The following is a 14328-nucleotide window of genomic DNA, read 5'->3' as shown; positions in this document are numbered from 1 at the left end:
GGCAATCTTTTAGCTTGGCTTCTGTGAGATATATACATATTGAGACAGATTCTTTCCCTGTCACCCATGCTGGAGTACAATAGCATGATCACAACTCACTGCAGCCGTGACTTCTCTGGCTCAAGCGATCCTCCTGCCTCAGCCTCCCGAGCAGCTGGGTCCAGAGATGTGTGGCACCATGCTCAGCTAATTTTTAACATTTTTGTAGAGAGGAGGTCTCACTATGCTGCCCAGGCTAGTCTTGAACTCCTGGGCTCAAGCAATTCTCCCACCTTGGCCTCCCAAACTGTTGGGATAACAGGTGTGAGCCACCACCCCCTGCCTTCCATGATATTATGCTCACTGCTGTTTCTCCTCCTCTACAGCCTCTGTTCTCTGGTCTCCTTAATCCACTCTTTTGTCTCTACCTAACCCCTGAATATTGGAGGTCTTCAGAGACTGGTCATATGCACACTTCAATTCTCATTTGATACCTTCTACCTAGGCAATGCCTTTTATTTCCCTGTGTTTAAGTCCCACGACAGGGCAATGACTCCCAAATTTATACTCTTCAATTCAGACCTCGTTTCTGAGGAGCTGCAACTGCTATTGGGACTGTTTCTTTTTTTTTTTTTTGAGACAGGGTCTTGCTTTGTCACCCAGACTGCAGTGCAGTGTCCCAATCATGGCTCACTGCAGCCTTGACCTCCCGGGTTCAATGGATCCTTCCACCTCAGCCACCCGAGTAGCTGGGCCTACAGGTGCATGCCACCATGCCCAGCTAATTTTTGTCTTTTTAGTAGAGACAGGGTTTTGCCATGTTGTCCAGCCTGGTCTACAACTCCTGGGCTCAAGTGATTTACCTACCTTGGCCTCCCAAAATGTTGGGATTACAGGCATGAGCCTGTAATGAGCACCTGGCCTATTGTGATGTCTTGGTCATCTCACAGGGGCTGAAACCTAATTTGTTATATTAAAATATAAAGTTTACGAGGTCAGGGCCCATGGCTGTCCTGTTTGCCACTGTATCACCCATTCCCAGCATCCTGCCTCACACAGAAAGATTCCATGAAACTTCTGAATGAAAGAATGAATGAGGAACAGATGAGTGAATAAATTAAGTAATGGTGCCCTCTGGTTGCAAATAACATGATATCCCAACTCAAAGTAGTTTAAATAAAAAGAGAAAGTTAGTGTAGACAACTGAGGGAGTCTCAAGTGCACTTGGGGAATGTGGCTGAACCTCAAGACCATTTAGAACATTGGCTTTGGACACTGTCAGGACTTTCTTCAACTATCGCCACTTCTTGGTATGCAGTTACTTCATTTTTCTCTCTTGCTGCCTTTTTAGTTCCTCAGACCAAATAGAAATTCTAGACCTCCACTGGGATTGGTTGGTTTTTTTTTTTTTGAGACAGCGTCTCACCCTGTCACCCAGGCTGGAGTGCAGTGGTGCAACCTTGGCTCACTGCAACCTCTGCCTCCTGGGTTCAAGCGATTCAGCCCCCTGAGTAGCTGGGAATACAGGTGCGCACCACCACACCTGGTTAATTTTTGTATTTTTAGTAGAGGCGGGGTCTCACCATGTTGGTCAGGCTAGTCTTGAACTCCTGACCTCATGATCCGCCTGCCTTGGCCTCCCAAGGTGTTGGGATTACAAGTGTGAGCCACCATGCCTGGCCTGGCAGGTTTTTTAAAAGGCCCCGAGCTTTATGATATCACACTCTGCTGATTTTCACCCTCTACAGCCTCTCTTAGCTGGTGTCATTTATCAGCTTTTTCTTCTACCCAGCCCCTAAGTTTTGGAGTTCCTCAGGGACTGGTCACATAGGCTTGCAGGTCATGAGGTCTCTCTCATAACCACTCACCTTGGCCATTGTGCACGAAAGCAGTTATAGACAGTAGGTAAATAAATGGCCACTACTGTGTTCCTAGAAAACGTGATTTCCTCACTGGCTAGAGTAAAAGGAAAAAAAAACACACACACAAAAAAACATTATTTACAAACAGGTGGTGGCCCTTGGGCTGTAGGCTGCTGGCCCTGGTCTAGAATACCAACAGATACTGATATGGTTTGGCTGTGTGACCCGGCCCCCCTCCAAATCTCACCTTGAATTGTAATAATCCCCACATGTCAAGGGCAGGGCCAGGTGGAGATAATTAATTCGTGGGGACAGTTTCCCTCCTACTGTTCTCAGGTAGTAAATAAGTCTCATAAGATCTGATGGTGTTATAAAGGGGAGTTCCCCTGCACAAGCTCTCTTGCCTGCCGCCATACAAGGTGTGACTTTGCTTCTCCTTTGCCTTCCGCCATGATTGTGAGGCCTCCTCAGCCATGCTGAACTGTGAGTCCATTAAAACTCTTTCCTTTATAAATTACCCAGTCTTGGCTATGTCTTTGTTAGACGCATGAGAACAAACTAATACAGATACTAAGTCCGCATGTCATCATCAGTTCAGTAATTTGGAGACAGTCACAGCTCTCTCTTGGTTCTGTGCTGTCTCTTAGCCTAGCTGGGGTGGCTTTCCCATCCCTGATCCAAGGGACTGGTGGTGGAGGAGGCAGGGCCAACATACTACTCTCTAGGTGAGTATGGCTACTCTCATGGCGCTCACCTGTACTGCAGAAGGACTGAAGATTGGGAACAATTCCTGGGAAGAATCATGCTACAAAATTCCAATGTCTAAAACTTAGTGTCATTTTATTTATTTGGCTTTAAAATAACATTTATTTCTCGGGGCAGTGCACACACTGGGCATGAAACCCGGGGCCTCACTCCACCGCTGGGATGCCACTGGTGGCCATCATCTTCTCCCAGGCTCCACATCTGAGCCTTGTATAGAGCAATGTCATTGCAGACCCTGCAGTGGTTCAGCCTGCGATCTGGGCATTCTGGGTTGAGCGAGGGCTCTGAGTCCCATACAGTTTCCTGGTTTTCAGTCTGTGTCTGGGTCCTTCTTCCTTGATCCCTGGGCAGTGTGGTGAATGAGATTCCGAAACCTGGCGTCTCCAGGCTCCTCCAGGTTACCATGCCAAGACGTGGGCTTCCTGGTGATCTGTGGACCTCGTGGAGGGGTTCACGTGATGCCGCGCATAGGCGTTCTGGGCTGGCAGCTCTTTGAGGTACAGCTCCTGCAAGATCTGGTTCTGACGGACCTCATCCTGGATCACCTTCTCCCTGGGGTGTCCCGCCATGGCCTTGGCGTTGCTCCATCGGGTTCGATGCGCTCTCTGCTCCCTGGTGCCTCTCTCCCTGGCCCCGGGCATCTGCCGTCTCCAGGCAACGGTGTCCCACGCAGTCTCCAGGCAACAGCGCTCCCACAGCCCCAGCTCCTGGCGACCCAGCCCTTACCCCAACCGCCCGTGGACACCTCCAGGAAAGGGCTTCCTGTCACAGGACAGACCCGGAGGTCATGGGCATGTGGTTAGGCCTCACCTTGGCCAGTCGTTTCCCTCCCAGCGAGCAGAGGCGCTGCTTCCTCGTGCTCTCCCTTCTCCGTCTCGGGCCTGCAGTTTGCTCGGTGGTTCCAGACCAAGGCCCACGGGGAAGCCATTGCCAAATGCAGAGGCTGGCGCGGCTGGCTGAGCAGGCAGCGGAGGCCGAGGGTGGGTGTCCGTGGTCCTGCGTCCCCGTGTCCACAGCCAGGCCGCGGGGACCCCAGGTTCCGCTCCTTCGCTGCCCGAGCACGGTGCCTGCAGGGTCCTCTCCGTGGGATCCTGGATCGTCAGGGCCGCGTGGGTGGCTGGGTGGGAGCGGGCTGCAGGCAGGCTCTAAAAGCAGGGGCTGGGCGGGGGCGTGGGGGGATAGGGAGGGACGTAGTGGAAGTTGGGTCCCCAACGGACATGCGGGCGGCAGATGCAGCCCTTGTGAAGACTCAGGCAGGAAGAGCTCGGCAGGGCGATGCCCACGACGGGGTAGTGGACGGGGACGAATTGGTTGAGAGACGGGTAGCAGATGGGGCAGAAGGACGAGTAGGTGGGATGGAACAGGAGCGTAGTCTGCGGGTCCAGAAACGGGCGACGGATGGGAGGAAAGAAGAGCTGACTGCCAGGGCGCTGCGGGGTGGCGCCGAGCGGGCGCCGGGATTGGAAGGCGGAGAGGCGGGGCAGCTTTCGAGTCATTTTGAGCGAGTGCAGCGCTCCCTCGTCGGAACTGTCGGAGTGCGCGGCGAGCGCGGGGCCTGCGCGGCTTTTATCTCCTCTGGGCGTTCCAGGGCGGAACGCGCTTTGTGACCCGCGCCCCACCCGAAGCCGGGAGCGCCCCGCCGGTCGGCACAGGGCCCCATCTCCGGGTTTAGGACCGAACAGGGGAAATGGAAGACAGAGGAAATGGCAGCCCCTGTTCTTGGGTACCCTGTAGTTTTGCCCTCAGCAGGCAAAGGCTGATCAGGGGGCTAGCATACAGGTAGGGGCCGGGGGCCTGGGAGAGAGGCTCTGAGCAGGATCTGGGAAAACGGGACGGAGTCAGTGCCCCAGGCGCCTTCCCTTACGACAGCGCAGCGTTGAAAGCCCTTCAGTCCCTCACATCACTGCGGGAACATGCGCAATTAGACATGCTACGTCCATTTTACCCATGGGACACGCACGGAGGACCAGAGAGGGAACCTCCATAGGCTGGCGGTGGGTGACAAAGCAGGTGGGGCTAGAACTTGGGGCAGGAGAGGGCAGGTAGGAGGGAACGCAAAACGGCCCCAAGCGCGCACCAGCGGTCGCTCCTGCGTGTCTGGACGGGATCCTGCAGGGGGCGCGTCAGAGCAGACCTGGGCGTTTCCTAGCTTACCCCGGCCCCTGTGTTCCTTGGTTTGATGCTTTTAACTAGAACCAGAAACGTAAGAGTCACAGCTGGTAGGATGACTACCCACTCCTGAGCGCCTAATAACTAGATTTGGATTTCCTTGTTCCCTACCTGAGATGCCTCGCTCCCTGCCAGATGATTAAGGAGGCTGCACTTTTGTCTGATGCAGAAACCCTCTCTGCTGAACATTACTGGTTTCTTTGATCACCATCCAAAGCATAAGCTCCTTTATTCCCCTATTCTCAAGGATACTTTTATTACGGAGGACTAAGCTCTAATGTTTTATCTTACCCAAATTCCTACCTAAGGGGTCTAGAGATTCATGCCCTACAAACCTTAAATTCTCGTCAGATGAGTTTTATTTAACCCTGTATATTGTGACTTACTTTTCTTGTCTTTCCTTTCTTTTTTTTTTTTTTGAGACGGAGTCTCACTCTGTCACCCAGGCTGGAGTGCGGTGGCGGGATCTGGGCTCACTGCAAGCTCCGCCTCCCGGGTTAACGCCCTTCTCCTGCCTCAGCCTCCTGAGTAGCTGAGACTACAGGCTCCCGTCACCATGCCCAGCTAATTTTTTTGTATTTTTAGTGGAGACGTGGTTTCACCGTGTTAGTCAGGATGGTCTCGATCTCCTGACCTCGTGATCCACCCGCCTCGGCCTCCCAAAGTGCGGGGATTACAGGTGTGAGCCACCGCGCCCGGCCTGTGACTTACTTTTCAATCTAACTCTGGCATAACATTATAAGACAAGGAAAAAATATTTAACCCCAAAATATATCTCCTTGCCATACCTTAAAATTGCCCTGCAAAGTCTCTTGTGGGAAAAAATCCACATTCTATAGAGAACCCCCTCCCCCTTTGTTTTCCTTCCTTTCTTTCCAGATCCAGGAGATAATCAACTAAGAGCCAGGCACCCTTTTAGGTCCCATAAGAAATATTTTACAACCTGCTCTCTCTAAAGTTGGCTATGTGAGAGCTTCCTCTGCGCAATAAAACTTAGTCTCCACAATCTTTTATCTGTAAGCTAAACATTCCTATCAATCCCAAGTCTTTAAACAAACTCAACCAATTGTCAACCAAAAAATTGTTTAAATTTACTTACAGCCTAGAAGCCCCCACTTTAAGTTGTCCCACCCTTCTAAACCAAACCAATGTATTTCTGAAATGCAATTAATGTCTCATGCCTTCCTAAAACATAAAAAACCAAGCTGTGCCCCAACCACCTTGGGCACATATTCCCAGCACCTCCCGAGGGCCATGTCATGGGCCATGGTCACTCATATTTGGCCCAGAATCAATCTCTTCAAATATTTTACAAAGTTTAACTCTTTTCTCTTTTGTTTTGTTTTTTTTTATTTTATTATACTTTAAGTTTTAGGGTACATGTGCACAATGTGCAGGTTAGTTACATATGTATACATGTGCCATGCTGGTGTGCTGCACCCATTAACTCATCATTTAGCATCAGGTATATCTCCTAATGCTATCCCTCCCCTCTCCGCCCACCCCACAACCATCCCCAGAGTGTGATGTTCCCCTTCCTGTGTCCATGTGTTCTCATTGTTCAATTCCCATCTATGAGCAAGAACATGCGGTGTTTGGTTTTTTTGTCGTTGCGATAGTTTACTGAGAATGATGATTTCCAATTTCATCCATGTCCCTACAAAGGACATGAATTTATCATTTTTTATGGCTGCATAGTATTCCATGGTGTATATGTGCCACATTTTCTTAATCCAGTCTATCATTGTTGGACATTTGGGTTGGTTCCAAGTCTTTGCTATTGTGAATAGTGCCACAATAAATATGCGTGTACATGTGTCTTTATAGCAGCATGATTTATAGTCCTTTGGGTATATACCCAGTAATGGGATGGCTGGGTCAAATGGTATTTGTAGTCCTAGATCCCTGAGGAATCGCCACACTGACTTCCACAATGGTTGAACTAGTTTACAGTCCCACCAACAGTGTAAAAGTGTTCCTATTTCTCCACATCCTCTCCAGCACCTGTTATTTCCTGACTTTTTAATGATTGCCATTCTAACTGGTGTGAGATGGTATCTCATTGTGGTTTTGATTTGCATTTCTCTGATGGCCAGTGATGACGAGCATTTTTTCATGTGTCTTTTGGCTGCATAAATGTCTTCTTTTGAGAAGTGTCTGTTCATACCCTTCACCCACTTTTTGATGGGGTTGTTTGTTTTTTTCTTGTAAATTTGTTGGAGTTCATTGTAGATTCTGGATATTAGCCCTTTGTCAGATGAGTAGGTTGCGAAAATTTTCTCCCATTCTGTAGGTTGCCTGTTCACTCTGATGGTAGTTTCTTTTGCTGTGCAGAAGCTCTTTAGTTTAATTAGATCCCATTTGTCAATTTTGGCTTTTGTTGCCATTGCTTTTGATGTTTTAGACATGAAGTTCTTGCCCATGCCTAGGTCCTGAATGGTAATGGCTAGGTTTTCTTCTAGGGTTTTTATGGTTTTGGGTCTAACGTTTAAGTCTTTAATCCATCTTGAATTAATTTTTGTATAAGGTGTAAGGAAGGGATCCAGTTTCAGCTTTCTACATATGGCTAGCCAGTTTTCCCAGCACCATTTATTAAATAGGGAATCCTTTCCCCATTGCTTGTTTTTCTCAGGTTTGTCAAAGATCAGATAGTTGTAGATATGCAGCGTTATTTCTGAGGGCTCTGTTCTGTTCCATTGATCTATATCTCTGTTTTGGTACCAGAACCATGCTGTTTAGGTTATTGTAGCCTTGTAGTATAGTTTGAAGTCAGGTAGCGTGATGCCTCCAGCTTTGTTCTTTTGGCTTAGGATTGACTTGGCAATGCGGGATCTTTTTTGGTTCCATATGAACTTTAAGTAGTTTTTTCCAATTCTGTGAAGAAAGTTATTGGTAGTTTGATGGGGATGGCATTGAATCTATAAATTACCTTGGCAGTATGGCCATTTTCATGATATTGATTCTTCCTACCCATGAGCATGGAATGTTCTTCCATTTGTTTGTGTTCTCTTTTATTTCATTGAGCAGTGGTTTGTAGTTCTCCTTGAAGAGGTCCCTCATGTCCTTTGTAAGTTGGATTCCTAAGTATTTTATTCTCTTTGAAGCAATTGTGAATGGGAGTTCACTCATGATTTGGCTCTCTGTTTGTCTGTTATTGGTGTATAAGAATGCTTGTGATTTTTGCACATTGATTTTGTCTCCTGAGACTTTGCTGAAGTTGCTTATCAGCTTAAGGAGATTTTGGGCTGAGACAATGGGGTTTTCTAGATATACAATCATGTCATCTGCAAACAGGGACAATTTGACTTCCTCTTTTCCTATTTGAATACCCTTTATTTCCTTCTGCTGCCTGATTGCCCTGGCCAGCACTTCCAACACTATGTTGAATAGGAGTGGTGAGAGAGGGCATCCCTGTCTTGTGCCAGTTTTCAAAGGGAATGCTTCCAGTTTGATATTGGCTGTGGGTTTGTCATAGACAGCTCTTATTATTTTGAGATATATCCCATCAATACCTAATTTATTGAGAGTTTTTAGCATGAAGCGTTGTTGAATTTTGTCAAAGGCCTTTTCTGCATCTCTTGAGATAATCATGTGGTTTTTGTCTTTGGTTCTGTTTATATGCTGGATTACATTTATTGATTTGCATATATTGAACCAGCCTTGCATCCCAGGGATGAAGCCCACTTGATCATGGTAGATAAGCTTTTTGATATGCTGCTGGATTCGGTTTGCCAGTATTTTATTGAGGATTTTTGCATCAATGTTCATCAAGGATATTGGTCTAAAATTCTCTTTTTTGGTTGTGTGTCTGCCCGGGTTTGGTATCAGGATGATGCTAGCCTCATGAAATGAGTTAGGGAGGATTCCCTCTTTTTCTATTGATTGGAATAGTTTCAGAAGGAGTGGTACCAGTTCCTCCTTGTACCTCTGGTACAATTCGGCTGTGAATCCATCTGGTCCTGGACTCTTTTTGGTTGGTAAGCTATTGATTATTGCCACAATTTCAGATCCTGTCATCGGTCTATTCAGAGATTCAACTTCTTCCTGCTTTAGTCTTGGGAGGATGTATGTGTCAAGGAATTTATCCATTTCTTCTAGATTTTCTAGTTTATTTGCGTAGAGGTGTTTGTAGTATTCTCTGATGGTAGTTTCTATTTCTGTGGGATCGGTGGTGATATCCCCTTTATCATTTTTTATTGCATCTATTTGATTCTTCTCTCTTTTTTTCTTTATTAGTCTTGCTAGCGGTCTATCAATTTTGTTGATCTTTTCAAAAAACCAGCCCTGGATTCATTAATTTTTTGAAGGGCTTTTTTTTGGTCTCTATTTCCTTCAGTTCTGCTCTGATTTTAGTTATTTCTTGCCTTCTGCTAGCTTTTGAATGTGTTTGTTCTTGCTTTTCTAGTTCTTTTAATTGTGATGTTAGGGTGTCAATTTTGGATCTTTCCTGCTTTCTCTTGTGGGCATTTAGTGCATAAATTTCCCTCTACACACTGCTTTGAATGTGTCCCAGCGATTCTGGTATGTTGTGTCTTTGTTCTCATTGTTTTCAAAGAACATCTTTATTTCTGCTTTCATTTCTTTATGTACCCAGTAGTCATTCAGGAGCAGGTTGTTCAGTTTCCATGTAGTTGAGTGGTTTTGAGTGAGTTTCTTAATCCTGAGTTCTAGTTTGATTGCACTGTGGTCTGAGAGACAGTTTGTTATAATTTCTCTTCTTTTACATTTGCTGAGGAGTGCTTTACTTCCAACTATGTGGTCAATTTTGGAATAGATGTGGTGTGGTGCTGAAAAAAATGTATATTCTGTTGATTTGGGGTGGAGAGTTCTGTAGATGTCTATTAGGTCCACTTGGTGCAGAGCTGAGTTCAATTCCTGTGTGTCCTTGTTAACTTTCTGTCTCGTTGATCTGTCTAATGTTGACAGTGGGGTGTTAAAGTCTCCCATTATTATTGTGTGGGAGTCTAAGTCTCTTTGTAGGTCACTCAGGACTTGCTTTATGAATCTGGGTGCTCCTCTATTGGGTGCATATATATTTAGGATAGTTAGCTCTTCTTGTTGAATTAATCCCTTTACCATTATGTAATGGCCTTCTTTGTCTCTTTTGATCTTTGTTGGTTTAAAGTCTGTTTTATCGGAGACTAGGATTGCAACCCCTGCCTTTTGTGTTTTCTATTTGCTTGGTAGATCTTCCTCCATCCCTTTATATTGAACCTATGTGTGTCTCTGCACATGAGATGGGTTTCCTGAATACAGCACACTGATGGGTCTTGACTCTTTATCCAATTTGCCAGTCTGTGTCTTTTAATTGGAGCATTTAGTCCATTTACATTTAAAGTTAATATTGTTATGTGTGAATTTGATCCTGTCATTATGATGTTAGCTGGTTATTTTGCTTGTTAGTTGATGCAGTTTCTTCCTAGTCTCGATGGTCTTTACATTTTGGCGTGATTTTGCAGTGGCTGGTACCGGATTTGCCTTTCCATGTTTAGTGCTTCCTTCAGGAGCTCCTTTAGGGCAGGCCTGATGGTGACAAAATCTCTCAGCATTTGCTTCTCTGTAAAGCATTTTATTTCTCCTTCACTTATGAAGCTTAGTTTGGCTGGATATGAAATTCTGGGTTGAAAATTCTTTTCTTTAAGAATGTTGAATATTGGCCCCCACTCTCTTCTGGCTTGTAGAGTTTCTCTAATGAGAGATCCGCTGTTAGTCTAATGGGCTTCCCTTTGTGGGTAACCCGACCTTTCTCTCCGGCTGCCCTTAACATTTTTTCCTTCATTTCAACTTCGGTGAATCTGACAATTATGTGTCTTGGAGTTGCTCTTCTCGAGGAGTATCTTTGTGGCGTTCTCTGTATTTCCTGAATCTGAATGTTGGCCTGCCTTGCTAGATTGGGGAAGTTCTCCTGGATAATATCCTGCAGTGTTTTCCAACTTGGTTCCATTCTCCCCATCACTTTCAGGTACACCAATCAGATGCAGATTTGGTCTTTTCACATAGTCTCATATTTCTTGGAGGCTTTGTTCATTTCTTTTTATTCTTTTTTCTCTAAACTTCCCTTCTCACTTCATTTCATTCATTTAATCTTCCAGCACTGATACCCTTTCTTCCAGTTGATCACATTGGCTCCTGAGGCTTCTGCATTCTTCACGTAGTTCTCGAGCCTTGGCTTTCAGCTCCATCAGCTCCTTTAAGCACTTCTCTGTATTGGTTATTCTAGTTATACATTCATCTAAATTTTTTTCAAAGTTTTCAACTTCTTTGCCTTTGGTTTGAATTTCCTCCTGTAGCTCAGAGTAGTTTGATTTTCTGAAGCCTTCTTCTTTCAACTCGCCAAGTCATTCTCCGTCCAGCTTGGTTCCATTGCTGGTGAGGAACTGCGTTCCTTTGGAGGAGGAGGGGTGCTCTGCTTTTTAGAATTTCCAGTTTTTCTGCTCTGTTTTTTCCCCATCTTTGTGGTTTTATCTACTTTTGGTCTTTGATGATGGTGAGGTACAGATGGGTTTTTGGTGTGGATGTCCTTTCTGTTTGTTAGTTTTCCTTCTAACAGACAGGACCCTCAGCTGCAGGTCTGTTGGAGTTTGCTAGAGGTCCACTCCAGACCCTGTTTGCCTGGGTATCAGCAGCGGTGTCTGCAGAACTGCGGATTTTCATGATCCGCGAATGCTGCTGTCTGATCATTCCTCTGGAAGTTTTGTCTCAGAGGAGTACCCAGCCATGTGAGGTGTGAGTCTGCCCCTACTTAGGGGTGCCTCCCAGTTAGGCTGCTCGGGGGTCAGGGGTCAGGGACCTGCTTGAGGAGGCAGTCTGCCCGTTCTCAGATCTCCAGCTGCATGCTGGGAGAACCACTGCTCTCCTCAAAGCTGTCAGACAGGGACATTTAAGTCCGCAGAGGTTACTGCTGTCTTTTTGTTTGACTGTGCCCTGCCCCCAGAGGTGGAGCCTACAGAGGCAGGCAGGCCTCCTTGAGCTGTGGTGGGCTCCACCGATTTTGAGCTTCCTGGCTGCTTTGTTTACTTAAGCAAGCCTGGGCAATCGCGGGCGCCCCTCCCCCAGCCTCGCTGCCACCTTGCAGTTTGATCTCAGACTGCTGCGCTAGCAATCAGCGAGATTCCGTGGGTGCAGGACCCTCTGAGCCAGGCGCGGGATATAATCTCCTGGTGTGCCGTTTTCTAAGCCCATCGGTAAAGCACAGTATTCAGGTGGGAGTGGCCCGATTTTCCAGGTGCCCTCCATCTGTCACCCCTTTCCTTGACCAGGAAAGGGAACTCCCGGACCCCTTGGAATTCCTGAGTGAGGCAATGCCTCGCCCTGCTTTGGCTTGTGCACGGTGCACTGCACTCACTGTCTTGCGCCCACTGTCTGGCACTCCCTAGTGAGATGAACCCAGTACCTCAGATGGAAATGCAGAAATCACCTGTCTTCTGCATCACTCACGCTGGGAGCTATAGACCAGAGCTGTTCCTATTCGGCCATCTTCAAAGTTTAACTCTTTTCATCAACATCACTATAATATCTGATTTTTCCCCAACGTCCTTTTCCTCTCTTATTTGACAAAACCTTCCATTGTACTCCCTGGAAGTCCAGCTACATGATTCAGCAAACTCCCCTATTTCCTGGGAGTGCTTCTTTATTGACAGTCCCCTGTGACTCCTGGCTTTAACTGTACCTGCATTTCTCTTGAGGACACTGTTTCCCTTGTATCTCAAGTAGAGACTACTCATTCTTTCAAACTCTAAAGTACTTCAGGGTGAGAATGTGGGTGGGGTATTTCTTCTCCTTGCTCCTTCTAATTCCTTTAAAACCATTATTTCTCTCTTCCTATTAGAAAATCTCTTGCTCCTTAGAAGCTTGTGCTATGAGCCACCATGTCCCTGGCTTGTCCTTTCAGACCTCCTGGATCCTCTCTTTTTCAATGAAAACATTCACACTTGTCTCAAAGTCTTATTCTTGAGTCTGTCATGCTGAGTGGGTTCAATGTCCATTTAGATGGCTGGATTCAATTCTCTGGCCTCTCCTTTTTTGTGTGTTCTTTACTTATAGGAAATTATGTATTTTGTAAAAGGTTTATTTTTAATTTACACATAAGAATTGCATAGATTTATGGGATAAGTTGCGTAATGATCAAATCAGGGTATTTAGCATATCCATCACCTCAAATACTTATCATTTCCTTGTGATGAGGAATCACCAGAATCGCCAGCTTCTGGTGATTGCTGCCAGGCTGGGTCTCTTCTTTGAGGACAAAGGGATCCCTCTTGCCTAGAGCAAGTCCAAAAATGCCACACAGGAGCCAAGGCCTGGAATCAGAGACCCCAGGAGCCCACCTGGTGCTCTATCTCAGTGTGGCCTAGCTGGCACCCAAGCTGCAAGACAAAGTCCCCTTTACTCTTTCCTCTCCTTTCATCAAGCAGAAGGAGCCTCTCCCCATGGCCACCATAGCTGGGAATGCACTGGGTCACACGTGAGGCCAGCATGGCACTGTGTTTCACCCAAGACCCACAGTGGGTACAGCCTGGCAACCACTGTTGTTTATTCAAGGCCCAAGTGCTCTTTAGTCAGCAGGTGATGAATTCTGCCAGGGCCAGGTTCTTCCCTTCAAGGCAGTGGGTTCCCTTCCTGCCCAGGGTGTGTCCCAAAATGTCATCTGGGAGCTAGTGCTTAAATGGGGGCCTCAGGACTCTGCCTGGTGCCCTATTTTACTGTGGCTGGGCTGGTATCCAAGTTGCAAGATAGAGTCCTCTTTACTCTCCCCTCTGCTCTCTTCCCACAGAAGAAAAAAGTCTTGGCCAGCCATGGTGGCCCATACTTGTAATCCCAGCACTTTGGGCCACCAAGGCAGGAGGATTGCTTTAGCCCAGGAGTTTGAGAGAAGCCTGGGCAGCATAGTGAGACCCCTGTCTCTACAGAGAAAAATAAACTAGCCAGGCATTGTGGGACATGTCTGTTGTCCCAGCTACTGGGGAGGCTGAGGTGAGAGGATCACTTGAGCCTGGGAGGTCAAGGCTGCAGGGAGCCATGACTGCATCACTGCATTCCAGTTTGGGTGACAGACCAAGACCCTGTCTCAAAAAAAAAAAAAAAGAAAAAGAAAAGAAAAGAAAAGAGTCTCTCCCACAGCCATGCTACCCCAGCTGTACTCCCTGGGGTGCTGGGCTCTCAGCCACCCCATCTGGTGTGTCATTAGGTTATGTGCACCCGGAGTTCACTGGCTCTGAGTCCAAAAAACCATAGCACCAAAATTGCTAAGAAATTGTAGTCCTTGTGGCCTGGACTGCCTTTTAAGTTTAGTGCCCTAGGACACCAGGGCACTTTGGCCCATGGTGGCAAGGCTTGCTGGAATTCAGGTTCTGACAACTAGGATGGATAATTCCCTTCTGGCTGTGGCTGGTCTAAATGCTCCCTCCGAGGGTACCTGCTGAATTCTGTTCTGTGTTGCTTTCCGATGTTACAGGGAAGCACTGAGTTCCAAGGCAAAGTCTCACAATCACTGCACTCTCCCTCCCCAAATCACACAGATTCTCTCTTGTCATGAGGCTGCTGCTACTACTGG

At 46.8% G+C, this 14328-nt stretch overlaps 1 pseudogene; it reads right to left on the bottom strand.

Moving 5' to 3' along the window:
* Positions 1 to 2664: 2664 nt before the first annotated feature.
* Positions 2665 to 3248, bottom strand: LOC103889627 (cilia- and flagella-associated protein 144-like; annotated as a pseudogene).
* Positions 3249 to 14328: the final 11080 nt, after the last annotated feature.

This window comes from Pongo abelii, chromosome 12 (assembly GCF_028885655.2).
Source record: "Pongo abelii isolate AG06213 chromosome 12, NHGRI_mPonAbe1-v2.0_pri, whole genome shotgun sequence".
In the NCBI taxonomy this organism is placed as follows: domain Eukaryota; kingdom Metazoa; phylum Chordata; class Mammalia; order Primates; family Hominidae; genus Pongo; species Pongo abelii.
Note: the sequence above shows the minus strand (reverse complement) of the source record. Positions and strands in the feature narration are given on the sequence as shown.